The 15,046-nt window shown below is 44.9% G+C and overlaps 1 protein-coding gene across 5 annotated transcripts in view; it reads left to right on the plus strand.

The window, feature by feature from the left end:
- The window catches only part of LOC5577434 (open rectifier potassium channel protein 1), a 132,226-nt gene that overhangs the window by 30,435 nt on the left and 86,745 nt on the right, over positions 1–15,046 (plus strand). The window contains exon 1 of one of the 5 annotated variants that reach the window (XM_021854468.1): positions 4,757–4,777. The exons of the other annotated variants lie outside the window; for them this stretch is intronic. The gene's annotated coding sequence lies outside the window, so the exon portion shown is untranslated. Of the gene's footprint in view, positions 1–4,756; positions 4,778–15,046 lie in introns of those variants that run through there. 5 annotated transcript variants of the gene reach the window in all.

Below are 15,046 nucleotides of genomic sequence, written 5' to 3' on the forward strand. Positions count from 1 at the left end.
AGCCGGACTTAACAGTCGAGGCACGATTTTCACGAGATCCGGACAATTTGTTTGCTTCGCGGACGACATGGATATTATTGGGAGAAAATTTGAAACGGTGGCAGATTTGTTCACCCGCCTGAAACGAGAAGCAACAAGAGTCGGGCTAATGGTGAATGCGTCGAAAACAAAGTACATGCTGGTTGGCAGAACTGAGCGCGACAGGGCCCGCCTAGGAAGCAGTGTTACGATAGACGGGGATACCTTCGAGGTGGTGGACGAGTTCGTCTACCTCGGATCCTTGTTGACGGCTGACAACAATGTTAGTCGGGAAATACGAAGGCGCATCATCAGCGGAAGTCGTGCCTACTATGGGCTCCAGAAGAAACTGCGGTCAAGAAAGATTCACCCCCGCACCAAATGCACGATGTACAAAACGCTCATAAGACCGGTAGTCCTCTATGGGCATGAGGCGTGGACTATGCTCGAGGAGGACTTGCAAGCTCTTGGGGTTTTCGAACGCCGAGTGCTAAGGACGATCTTCGGCGGCGTGCAGGAGAACGGCGTGTGGCGGCGAAGGATGAACCACGAGCTCGCTCAACTCTACGGCGAACCCAGTATCGTGAAGGTAGCTAAAGCTGGAAGGATACGTTGGGCAGGGCATGTTGCAAGAATGCCGGACAACAACCCTGTAAAGATGGTGTTCGCTACGAATCCGGTCGGATCAAGAAGGCGTGGGGCGCAGCGAGCTAGGTGGATAAGTGCACCAGGACCTGGAGAGCGTGGGTCACAGTCGAGGATGGAGAGAAGCGGCCATGAGCCGAGTGAATTGGCGAATTATTGTTGGCGAGACTTTATCAAGATAATTGATGTAAAGCCAAAAAAGTAAGTAGTTAGATGATGATGTGACCTTGCTTATACGCTAATCGAACGGTGCAAGATTATGAAGACATATAATCAGACTACTCTAAGTATAGCTACTATACATTTGCAGTACGAACATAACGCTGGGAACCCCACTATCAGTACTGCCTGCTTTGGTGCTATTCATGATTTGGCCTCAGCTGCAGAATGCCGGAAAACACGCGACCAAAAACATTGAGTCTGAAAAAAATAGCCACTGCACGTTGAACACAATGTTTGGTTTGAAGCCAGTCGGAATGCTAACCCGATCAGAAAGGCATAATATAGAAATAAAGTCAATAATGTTAACCATTGTTATTTATATCAACAGTTATCATATTTTGATATTTTGAAAAATATTTGTCTGAGAACGTCAAACAATTATTTCAAAATTACAACAACATCAGTTATACTTATAAAAAAATGATATACATTTAATTATTTATCAAAAAAGGTATTTTTCTTTGTAACAACCTTTATTACAATTATCATTTCAATATTTTTTCTTATAATTATGAAATTATATCAAGGATTATTAGGATTGTGAAATCAATAGTCGGTGTAACAAAAATTATGGCTCAAACATAATTTTTGTTATACCGACTATAATCTATAACAATTTCTGTTACAAAATTTTGTTTTCAATAATATCTCTGATTGTTATAACTGTGTTATTCCTCGCTGTTCGGGAAGCCTGGCAGACGTCGACGAGATGGTCGAGTTCAAGTTCAATGCTTGCAGTCTGTCAGTCAGTGAGTCGTGTCAGCATAAGTAAAGGCTGTGTTGAGCTGTGATCCAATCGGAAGATTGGTTTACTGCACTGACTGATGCATGCCAACAAACACATTTTTTCGGTTGATTCAGCGTGATAGGCCTGTGGATTACGGTTGGGGATTAGCGGCTATTAACAGACGCGGAAAAAAATAAGTCAAAAAATAAGAGGCGCTTCATCATAATTGACAAATATGAAAACAAAATTACGCAACCTTGTACGGTGATCCAATGCTGAGCCTATTTGATTTCATGCAGGGTCAGCCTGTACCAATTTGTCGGTGTTCAGACAGACTGAACCAAGTGTTTTTAATGGTTTCATGAAAACGTACCCCAGGTATAATAACTTATTAACTATTTCTCAAATATTGATGATGACTATGACTATACCAGATGTTAGTGAACTTGTGTGTTGGTGGGTAGCTCTGTATTAATTTTGAAAGTACTTTGAAGAAATCCGTTATCACGCTTGAAACTGGTCGTAAAAAATGCTTCCTGCCTGATCAGCAACTGTTCCAAAATTGGTAAATATATTCTTATATCGGTTCTCAAAATATGCAAAGTTTTATGTCTTTTTTTAGACCTTAATGCATAAAAGTGGATAAAATTAGCATTTACGATTAACTTCCAAGAACTTTTCTGTATGATCGAATCCGTCAACACCCTGACAACCTCGCAAATTAATCGTTGTCTCATAAATTACCTCCGTTTAGCGTTCCAAGTGCAGTTTAACTAGTCGATTAATGTATGCTAAGACAATAAAAATACTGATATTCTTCCATAAACGTCTCCAAGAAAACCACCATATAAACCATGAGCGATAATTGTTCAAAAGCACCTATTCTCTTCATACGGCGTGCGGTTATTGCCTTGTCTGTCTGTTCCACGCTACATGTAAAAACATCGGAACAAAACCGTTGCCGGCCGGTGTCGTGATCAGTTCTGGAATGAAACTGTAAAGCACACCAAATTCGATACCTAGCAGCAAGCAACGGAGCGGAAAGCCTACTGTGCCCAGTTCCTGTCAGTGACTTGCTCGTGACCTTCGAAAAACCTAGAAGACGAACCCTGCTTCCAGGCTACAATTTTCGACAGATCTAGTTACCGTGCAATTATGGTGTGTGCTAGTACACCGAAACCTCAATTTACGTAAGTTCAATGAACGTAAATTCGACAAGTCTCGTTGAATAAATCTACGACTCGTGCCGAAAAATCATTATTTATCAACTTGTTGCATTATAACTATTACATAATGATTATACGTAAAATGCTATTTATGTTTCCCGAACCATAATAGATGTTCCAGTGTATTATACACGTGACTGACTTCTACTAGCTTATCTGGATGACATCCAGCAGGATTCATCATCTCGCAACAAATTCCATTTACTTGTGGCGGACGTGACATAATTGCAAGTGTCGATTTCATCCCATAACGTGTAACTGCTGTTGATATGAAGATGACACCGAACCGTTGCACCTCAATCAACAAGTGGTATTCCTCCCTCAAATGAGCAGCGATAAAACCGGTGTTCAGTGCTGGGTGATCAAATCCAATTAAGATCGTGATCATGATACTGTTGCTTTGCAAATTTCCGCTGAATCCGATGGGGACAATCTGTCCAGAAGATATCTCTGACGCGCGACTGACCCACGGACGTATCGTCTGTCGCGTATTAATATTAACAAATACAAAAGAATCTGCGGATTGGACGAGGATGATTCCTCCAGCAGGGGATTGTGCACGATGACTTTGCCAAATCGGACAGATAAAAAATGCTAACGAGCTTAAATGGCTTATCTCGACAACGGATTCGATGTGGGCAAACGGGCCTTTTTGCGATCAATTTAAATGCTAATTTTAGTCTCATTCATGTTTTTCTTGCATCCAACCGACATATGTTGATACTTAGTATCTTTAGCGTAATTGGCGGGAGGTAATTTATACAAAGCATCTGTGCAGTATAGCTCAATGACTGGTTTGAAATAAATATGATTTTTTTAGTCTGGGTCATTCAAGATTTGTTTGGGTTTGAGACAAGTACCTTAACGAAATTTAGAGCATGAGCATGGATGACCGTACAATTTGTTGTTGCTACTCCGTGATTTACTAGAATAATCGAAGTTGCACAGAGATCCAATGAACGGGACTTGGGTTTAGTTAACCATTCTCAATGTGCACAAATCGAGAGCTAAACATTTGGAAGTCGATAACGGCCTTACGGTCATCGGGGAAGGGAAAACCATTTTTGCTAGAGACCGAAGAATCTTCTACATCTCCACTGTTGTCATTGAAGCGATATTTGGTTAGTCGGAAATGGAAAGGATATGGGAGTCACCTACGTCTAAACGGATTCGAGATATTGTTCGATAATCGCATTGTACTTTGAAAAAGTGTTCATTGCTCGCCCTCACAAGAGCGGGCGATACGATCAAAACATCAAACACTAGGGTAATTTGAGGTAATATGCACCCCCGAGGCCAAACGACTTTTTGGGGTTTCTAGGAGTCGAACAATCGAGCTTTATTCCACTTTATCACGTTCATTTATGTTATGGGAAACACAAAGATTGAACTACCAATAAGAAGGCAGCCTGTTTAATGCACCAAAACTCAGTAAAAATGCTCCAAAACGTTAAGTGAAAAATGAAAATGATTACAATATCTTTCCGTAAATTATTTTCTCTCCAAGAGAGTTGCTCTCTGGACTCCCTGAAAATGGGTGGCACGTTTCTTTTCGCTCGGCTGCTGTCAGTTCAATCGCAGATGGCGTCGAAACAGCAAGCACTCCGCGAGCGTGTTGTACGGTTTCACAAAACGCATGGTTAGAAGAAGAAGAAGGAGGCGTTGAAAAAACTGTTCGGACGGAATGAGTTTGCGTGACGCCGATCGAAAATATCACTGCTCCCATACCTTGATTGACTGAACCCTTTAGATGGAAGGCATCAATCAACATGTGCTTCAGGAAGAGTGTCTTGAGAGAATTTGTCTGTCGTATGCTGGAGTATCTTGAGCAGAAAAAGATACCGTACGTGCCGAAAGAAGGTACCTGACCAACTTGCCCCAGTGCTGTCCCATTGAGGATTTTTTTTGGCTCCCTCAGTGCCCTAGTGTACAAAAATGTGTGAGTAAGTGTGAGTGAGAAAACGTGTATCTCTGACGTAAGCTCAAGCGTTTGGTTCAAAAATTGAGATTGACCAAATTTCGGTTGATCTGTTCTCCAAATGTGTACTCTTGAAAATTATAGGTTTGACTTGGCATTGTATAAGTGATTAAGCGTATTTTAAGCAAAATGTTCAAATACTTCAAAGTATCAGTAAAAATTTTCAAAATGTAGCGGAGCACAATATGAAAACCGCTGAGCAGAGTTGGGAAAAGTTCTGAGACTCACACTACAGTAGGCAAGCGTAGCGAATCACAGTCACCGGAGCCAGTGAAACTCACGCGTATCGCTGCTGTAGGCAAATGTCTTGAAAATAGCAAAACACCCGTTGCTAAGGGCAACCGAAAACTACTGTAGAAAAATGTTCTATTTCCCGTTGCATTTCCCGCATTTGCAGCCTTCAATGACACTCCTGATTTAGAAAATTCATGTAGGGTAGGTGTACCAATTATGGATGCAATATGTCAACAGTGTGGATAAAAATCAAGTTTTAACCACGTTCCTAAAACGTAAGCATGACTTGTTGGTGTTAATTACTAGTTTGAAGGCTTGCGGAGCAGTTGATTTAAACAGTTTTGGTACTAAATTGACTTTAAGCTTCAAAAAATTGGTTTTAAAAAGCGTTGTTTTTGTACTAATTATGGCAATAGCGTTCCTAGCATTCGACATAAAAGTATTCCAATTATGGACTATCGAATATTTGCACGAAATGAACTCAAACGTCATCCAGAGCGAATGATAATGCAACGCTAAGATGTAATGAAGTGATTGCTCATAAAGTTTTCCAAAAGTTTTGTGTTAAATACATGTTAAATCAATTTATGGCAATGGGTTTAATGGGAGCAAATTAACTTTCGAAAAGGAGTCGAAATATAGTGAAAACGCAAATTATGATACAAAACAGCATTAATAAACTCACATTACCTTTTCAGCGCCTAATTTTAACGAAAAAAGAGGGAAAATTCAAAAATCGAGTGTCACTGAAAACCTCCCTCTACCTTGAAATTAAGATCTTCCGCTTGCGAACGTTTTCGAACGTGTGATTGATAAATCTTAGCAATTGAGTACAAAACATGAAGATCATGCCTTACCGAACCTTCCCGTCGTGGAAGTCACCCGTAAAATAGCTTCACTTCTTCTATTTCACTAATCAAAAAATGTAAACAATCTGCCTCCAGAGTATCGCCATAATTGGGTTCTTATACACTCCTTGTTCCAGTTATCGACATAGTGGAAATAACACGATTTCCAGCTTAAAACAGTAGATTTGGTTGCTCACCAGCTACATTTATTCATTTGTTCTCATTAGGCAACATACATTGAAAGGTTGAAGCAGTTTTTCCGGATAAAAACATACATTTCGTAAGTGGTGTCCTTTAGCAAACTGCTAAGAAGGTGACATATGTGTGAGGCAAAATTTTCAAATGTTCATTTTTCGAAGCTTATTGCACGAATGTTCTTACAAAGCTTTAGTTACCATCAAAAATAAATAGGTTTATCATTCCTGTGAATATAAGCCGTTATATTCTAGTGCAACAATAAGAAAAATCTCTTTTTGTTCCCACTATTGCCATAATTGATACTTCTACCCTACCCAACATAGGCTACTTAATGAGATTCACAATTTTGAACTACTGTATTAGGAGAGCCACGTGATTTTCGCAAAAACTCAAGCCTAATACTATTACCATTCCCAGCACTGCCGCTGAGTCCTATCTCATATGGATACATTCTCTCATCTCTTGCTCTCTTTCTATTATTACAGTGGACTTCTATTTTTTGATAACTGTTTCGCTATAGACCGACGACAATGTCCTTGACTAGCAATTTGTACAAAAACGTGACAAAAGATGTCAATGTGACTAAGCTATTGAATAAAAAGATAATAAATAAAGAAAGGCTTTCAACGTTATTTAGGTCGTTTAGAAAAGTTTAGTTTGACACATTCATATCACCAGTCCATTCACGGAGAAAACGGAAAATCCATACTTGGCACGGTGTGTTTCGTAGAGCAATTTCAAAACAAAAAAAAAAAAATCGGCATGTCTGAAATTTTGACACAAGAAAGCCATGATTGTCCAATTTCATTTGCAACCAAAACGACAATGGGGGTCTAGAGCAATATTTTTTTCGGAATTTAAAATATATATCTTTTTCAACCCATTTCCAAATTCAAATCATTGTAATTTTTGATTGAAATTTTTGAAAAATTTTGTCCAGTGTGGTCCATGCGGAACCAGTTCCTGGAGTATCGGAAGGTGACCAATTTGGACAATTCCATTAAATTACTAGGATTTATGCCCCAAAACCAAATGAATTGTGTCCAACTCATTACGATTTATTATGTTTGATTGTATTTTACCAAAAAATGAATGGATGTTTATTCTGATCCTTTTGGAGCACCGGAAAGACCACCGGGAAACTCATAAAATGAGACTACTAAGTTTAGCACCAAAATTAGGCATGCGACGGCTCAATCTTCATGATTTTAAATCCCTGTTACTATTTTAATACAATTATAGTGTCAACTAGATCGTTTTTTGATGGAAGATAAGCATAAAAAACGTTCGAGTTTACGTTTTTATAAGTTTTGAACACCAAATAGCTATACAAAACATAGTAATTATGATCTGCTGGATATAAATGACACACAAGTTTGTATGCACTAAAGTCCACCATTTTTGGCTCCTTTTTGGTGCAATCGGAGACTTTCATGATTCACCTGAAATTTTTGTTAAAGCTTCGCATGATTTCGTTATTAAGACAGTTAAATCGTAAAGTTACTAAGTAACATTTTCAAAGCTTATTGGATGTATTTATGTTTTATGAATTACTATAGAATTCCGTACAACTCTAATAAAACTATGCTAAAACTGAACATTATTATTAATATTCTTCTTCTTCTTTTTGGCGTTACGTCCCCACTGGGACAGAGCCTGCTTCTCAGCTTAGTGTTCTTATGAGCACTTCCACAGTTATTAACTGAGAGCTTACTATGCCAATGACCATTTTTGCATGCGTATTTTGTGTGGCAGGTACGAAGATACTCTATGCCCTGGGAAGTCGAGAAAATTTCCAACCCGAAAAGATCCTCGACCGGTGGGATTCGAACCCACGACCCTCAGCTTGGTCTTGCTGAATAGCTGCGCGTTTACCGCTACGGCTATCTGGGCCCCCTATTATTATTTTTCTTATCTTTATTTAAGAGATTTTCAGCCATAGGCTGGCTAATCTGAGAATATTTGTCAGCAATCCGGTTTGTTTTTCCATCGCAAACAAAAACATGTTCTGTCAATTCTCACAACAAACACATGGACAATAGTGTCAACATTGCACTGCTATTGCAATTGGGTTGGAATATTGGTGTTAAGAAATGTTATATTGCGTCTGTCATTGGTGAACTTGTCAATATTCTGGAATCTTCGACATAAAATCGGAGGGGAAAAAGTCCGAAGAAATAAATAAATAAATAAATAAATAAAAAGACAATTTACACCGTCTTCAACCAAAGGCTGCACAGACTGAACGATCACTAACATTAGGTAACGGACAACACATAACACCAAGTAGCCCAGTGATGAATTTTTCATTTGATGAAAAGTTTCCACCGACCGGAGTGGAAATTGAACCCACACCCCGTGACACAATACGCCTTAACGACTGACGCCGATAACCGCACGGCCACGAAGCCCACAACAAAAACATGGAGAGGGGATAAAAGGTCAAAAATCTCCTTTCAAAGATCTAAATACGTCTCAACAGTTCACCTCACCAAATTTTATTCGGTGCATTTAAAATTATATTACTAACAACAAAATTAAAAAAAAATTGCACTAGACATTATTTTGATTTTAGCAGTAAATGAAAGAGGAAGGTCTTGTCTTTCATCAATCCAAATTTGAGACATGCCGATTTTTTACCCTTCTTACAACCATAAAAAGGGTATAAAGATCGCTTGAAAAACCGACTTTTGATCCGAGGCCCGGAGGGCCAAGTCTCATATACCAATCGATAGAGCTCGACGAACTGAGCACATGTCCGTGTGTGTGTATGTGTGTGTGTATTTTTTTTTCACGTTCGATATGGAGGCTAGCCATATTGAATTCGTCCATCGTGCGCCAGAGTGTCGGACTCTTTTATACCGACTAAAGTCCACCTTCGCCCACGAGCCATTCCCCCCGGAACTGCCTCTTGGCATTACTTCATGGGGGAGGCTATTGTGCTAACCACTGCACTGCTCCTTGCTTCTTACGCTCCTGTACTTCCCTTGCTCTCTTCGTACTGCTGGCATCACGCCAGGGCCATGTTTCTACTGCCGCTTCTGTCATTGCTACCCTTCGTTGCTCTACTGCGACGTGTTTGGTGTTGGCATCTCGCCAGAGCCCTGCGCAACTTTTGCGCCACCTGCTAATCCGCCGATTCTCGAGTTCTCCAGGTTGGACCAGTTGGATGCCGAGGTCGGTCCAGCGATTCCGGTTGGAGGGTAGCTTCCGGTTCACTGGCGCCCCGACGACCCAAAACTGGTGGTTGTCACGATCGCTACTCGGCATAGTCCCCGACTGTGGATCTAGCCTACTCCAGCGGAGAGTTCCTAACGTAGGAATGTCTCCCGAAACCGTTAACGTTACGCGTTTGTTCCCGCTTCACTGCTGCTGACCGGTGAAGTGCCGAGGTCGATCCAGCGATTCCGGTTGGAGGATGGCTTCCGGTTCACTGGTGCCCCGACGACTTAAGCCGGTGACTCGCTACGGACTACTCAGAATAGTCCCCGACGGTGGATCTATCCTACTCCGGCGAAGATTTCCCCGACGGCGGAAGATCTCCCGAACCGATGCTTTCCGGGCTGATGCCGAGGTCGGTTCTGCGATTCCGGTGGAGAGAAACTTCCGGTTCACAGGCGCCTCGACGACCATTTGCCGGTGCAACTACGCGTTCTACTCAGTTAGTCCCCCACGGTGAACTTAACCTACTCCGAAGCTGACCGGGCAGGTGCCGAGGTCGGCCCTGTGATTCCGGTGGAGGGAAACTTCCGGTTCACAGGCGCCCCGACGACCATTTGCCGGAGCTGTTTCGCGATCTACTCGGCTAGTCCCCGGCGGAAGGACATAGCCTACTCCGACGCGATGTTGGTCGGTAAGTGCCGAGGTCGGTCCTGCAATTCCGGTTGGAGGATGACTTCCGGTTTGCAGGCGCCTCGACGACTTATTACCGATATTTCGTTACTCCCGATCTACTCGGTCTAGTCCCCGGCGGAGGATCTAGCCTACTCCGATCGCGCCCGTAGGTCTCCTTCATATGCTTGCTTCAACAGGCTGGCTTGTCAAGCGCCAAGGTCGGTCCGCCGATTCCGGCTGCCCCAACGATTCAGAGCCATGTGCTGTCCGCTGTGTTGAGTTCCGCTGCTCCTCTCGCCATCTTCGTTGTAAAAGAGACATCATCTGAACGATAGTCGTGTTTACCGCGTCCCATTTCTCTTCGTCGGCACACATTCGTTGGACGATATTGTGCACATTAACGTCATTGCCGATGACGGATGTCATCTCGGCTCGCTCATGCTCGAAGCGCGGACATTCGAAGACCACGTGCTCAGGGGTTTCGTCAGCATCGCCGCACCCGGTGCATAACGGCGATCTTGCGTGTCCAAACCTATTGAGGTATTTCTTGAAACAGCCATGACCAGACAAAAACTGCGTCAAGTGGAAATTCACTTCTCCGTGTTTTCTGTTTACTCACGTCGACAGGCACGGAATTAGACGGTGGGTCCATCTACCGTTCTCAGCGCTATCCCACTGCTGTTGCCATTTCGTCAGCATCGCCGCACCCGGTGCATAACGGCGATCTTGCGTGTCCAAACCTATTGAGGTATTTCTTGAAACAGCCATGACCAGACAAAAACTGCGTCAAGTGGAAATTCACTTCTCCGTGTTTTCTGTTTACTCACGTCGACAGGCACGGAATTAGACGGTGGGTCCATCTACCGTTCTCAGCGCTATCCCACTGCTGTTGCCATTTCCTCATGGTTTCATCCCGGGCTCTTTTCCGAATTCCCCGCGTGCTTCGGTCCCTGTAGCACTCGCTGTCCTTTTCGAGTTGAAGGCTTATAGGGATCAATCCTGCAATCACACAGACTGCCTCCGATGAAATCGTACGATACGCGCTCGCCACACGCATGGCCATCAGTCTGAACGTACTGTTCAGCCGGGAGCGGTTCCTCTTCGTCTGCAGTGCTGTCACCCACACGGGGCCAGCGTATCTGAGTACCGACGTCGACACGCTCGCCAGTAGTCGCTTCTTGCTGCTGCTGATCGCTGAGTTGTTGGGCATGATCCGGGATAGAGCTGATATCACCTTCACGGCTCTCTCACATGTATAATCGACATGGCTGTTGAAGCTCAGCCGATCATCGATCATCACTCCTAGGTGTCTGACTTCCCGCTTTGAGTCGATGGTACACTGTCTAACCGAGATTCTCGCTTTCTGCACTGCCTTTCGGTTGCTTATCATCACAACTTCGGTTTTGTGATGGGCTAACACAAGCTTCTTCCCTCGGATCCATTCTTCCACGGCGTCTACTGCTTCGGTATGTGTGTGTGTGTGTTTTTTTTTTTTTTTTTTTTTTTCATGCAACTAGGAGTTTAAAAATCTTCATAGACTGGCCTGTATATGTTCATGCTCATGCCAGTGTAATTTTTGGCGCGGTGTGGGATCCACTTAGTGCCTTCCCCACTAAAAACACTCTCCTAGGTTTAGTACCATCACCATCACCCTCCGGAACTACCTTCCGGTATTACTTCGAAGGGGAGGACAACGTGCTGAGCGCACCACTTCAATTTGTTATTCTACATGCTGAGCCCTTCGGCTCCTGAGCCCTTCGGCTCCTGAGCCCTTTGGCTCCTGAGCCCTTTGGCTCCTGTTAGCAGTTTTAAAACCGTTCAACGACGTGCCTCATGCTGAGCCCTTCGGCTCCACTCGTTAGTAATTTGTTAATACCTATTTTCGCCCTTTGGCGACCCGTCAATTTGTTAGTACCTACATGCAACATTCTGAGCCCTTCGGCTCCAGTTTGTGCACCACTCTGAGCTCATACAAAGTCCGCACTCGTACGGTTACGGCGACCATCTCCTTTCCATAGTTCAGCTGGTAAGATGCCGAGGTCGGTCCAACGATTCCGGTTGAGCATAACTTCCGGTTCGTAGGCGCCCCGACTATTCAACACCAGCGTTCCGACGTATTCTACTCGACCAGTCCCCGACGGTGGACCTAATCTACACCGACGGAGAGTTCCCCGGCGGAGGAATTTCTCCCGACACCGATTCTTCTACTTCTACGATACGAGCCGACCGGAGGGGTGCCGAAGTCAGTCCAGCGATTCCGGTGGAGCCTAGCTTCCGGTTCACTGGTGCCCCGACGACCCTCAACCGTCGCTATGACACGTCTACTCAACTAGTCCCCGGCGGTGAACCTAGCCTACACCGACGAAGAATTCCCCGGCGATGGAAGTTCTTCCGAGACTGATTCTTCTTCTGCTGCTGCTACTGCTGCTCTTCAATTTTTTACGGGCCGACCGGTAGGGTGCCGGAGTCAGTTCAGCGATTCCGGTGGAGGCTAACTTCCGGTTCACTGGTGCTCCTACGACCCGGGACCGGTGCTACGTCGCGTCTACTCAGCTAGTCCCCGGCGGTGGATCTAGCCTACTCCGGCGGAGAGTTCCCCGGCGAAGGAATATCGCAGTATCACTTTCCCTTCGTCCGCTCTTTTAGAGTGTCGAAAACAGTCCGGCGCCCTTCTTCGTTCGGCAGGGCTGCCTACGTCATCTGACGCTGCTCCTCTCGCCATGTCCGCTGTAGTGTTGACATAATCTGAACAACAGATCGGTTCACCGCGTTCCACTTATCTTCATTACTACACATCTTTAGGACGATATTTTCCACGTTCACGTCGTCTCCGACGATGGCAGTCATTTCGCTTCGCTGCTGTGCAAACCGTGGGCAAGTAAAGACTACGTGCTCTGGTGTTTCTTCTATGTCTCGGCATTCAGGGCACAACGGTGACCTTGCGTGGCCGAACCTGTGCAAGTACTGCTTAAAGCAGCCATGACCAGACAGGAATTGCGTCAGTTGAAAATTAATCTCGCCGTGCGCTCTAGTGGTCCATATCGACACGTTTGGAATCAGTCGGTAAGTCCACCTGCCCTTCTCTGCGTTGTTCCATTGCTGCTGCCATTTACTAAGCGTGTTGGCTCTCGCTCTGTTCCGGCCTCTCCCTGTGGCTCGATCCTCCTCCAGTAGAAGGCAGATAGGAATCATTCCGGCTATTACGTGCACGGCGTGCGATGATATCGTTCGATACGCACTCGCTACACGCATTGCCATCAGCCTAAACGTACGGTTCAACTGGGCACGATTTCGTCCTGTCTTCAGTGCCGCCGACCACGCTGGAGCTGCATACCGGATGATCGACGTTGACACGCTCGCCAGTAGCCTCCTCTTGCTACTGGTAATCGCAGAATTGTTAGGCATAATTCGGGATAAGGCCGATATCACCTTTGTCGCCTTATTGCAGACGTAGTCGACGTGACTGTTGAAATTCAAACGGTCGTCCAACATCACGCCCAGGTGTTTCACTTCTCGCTTCGAGTTTATGATGCACTCACCGACCATGATGCTCACATTTTGTACTGCCTTCCGGTTACTGATCATAACCAATTCAGTCTTTTGATGGGCCAACGCTAGCTTCTTCTCTCGCATCCAATTTTCCACGGCATCTATCGCCTCCGTTGCCAGTACCTCCACCTCTTCCCGTGATTCGCCGATCACTACAAGCACTACATCGTCCGCAAAACCGACAATCTTGACTCCTCTGGGCAGGTTCAGCTTCAGCACTTCATCGTACATGACATTCCAAAGGGTGGGACCCAAGATGGATCCCTGTGGAACGCCCGCCGTAACCAACAGATTTCTGATCCCGGCATCTGTTTCATATATCAGTGTCCGGTTCTGAAAATAGCTTTTCAGAATCTGACATAGATACTTAGGCACCCTCAACCCGTGCAACGAGTCGGCAATTGCTACCCAGCTGGCGCTGTTGAAAGCGTTTTTAACGTCAAGAGTGACAACCGCACAATATCGGTTTCCTCTCCTCTGCTGCTTCTGTGCCGTCTCCATGGTTTCCACTACCATTCGGATGGCATCTATCGTAGATCTACCTTTCCGGAATCCATACTGCATGTTCGATAGACCGTTCTCGTTCTCCGTATACTTCGTAAGCCTGTTAAGAATCACTCTCTCCAACAGTTTTCCGACAGTATCCAACAAGCATATCGGCCTATATGCAGAAGGATCGCCGGGCGGCTTACCTGGCTTTGGTAGCAGCACCAGCTTTTGTCGCTTCCAAATGTCGGGAAAGTTTCCGTCCTCCATACATTTACATTTGCAGTGTAGTCCTGAACATGTCTGGATTCTCCTGGATTGCCGTTTTAAGGGCCAAGTTTGGAATCCCGTCCGGACCCGGTGCCTTCTTCACTGGTAAGGCTTTCGATACCACGATCAGTTCCTCGTTCGTTACACGGGTCTCTTCGTCGTGTACATCCTGTTCATCGTACGGTGTAGGTGGCCAGACCGTAGGCTCATGCGTCGGAAAAAGAGTTTCGATAATAACCTTCATTTTCTCCGGACATCTGTCGGGTGGTATTGCTGGACCTTTCATCTTTGCCATGGCCACTTTGTAGGCATTCCCCCACGGGTTTTCGTTGGCATTGCGGTAGAGCTCTTCCAGGCACGCTTTCTTGCTGAGCTTGATTGCTTTGTTGAGTGCGGCCCTTGCCGCCCTATAGGGCAATCTTCTTTCTTCTCTTTCGACGTTGTTGCTAGCCCTCTGCATCCTCCTCCTAGTTTGGAAGCAATGTGCGCGTAGGTCACCGATCGTCGAATTCCACCAGTAGGCTGGTCGTCGACAGTTTCTAGGTTTCCCCATCCTCGGCATAGTTGCATCGCACGCCCGCGATAGGGCTGCAGTCAACTCCTCTGCGCTTAGGTTTACTAAGTTATTCTCACGCCTCATCGCTTCCACGAACACGTCCTTGTTAAAAATCTCTGTTTTCCACCTCCGCTCGTATATCTGGGCTCCACTCGATTCCATCTGCAAACAGCGCCCAAAGCGGTACCGAATCGCTTGGTGGTCGCTGTGGGTGTAATCCTCGCATACTCTCCAGTTCATATCACGTATCATTCC

Source organism: Aedes aegypti, chromosome 3 (genome assembly GCF_002204515.2).
Source record: "Aedes aegypti strain LVP_AGWG chromosome 3, AaegL5.0 Primary Assembly, whole genome shotgun sequence".
Taxonomy (NCBI): domain Eukaryota; kingdom Metazoa; phylum Arthropoda; class Insecta; order Diptera; family Culicidae; genus Aedes; species Aedes aegypti.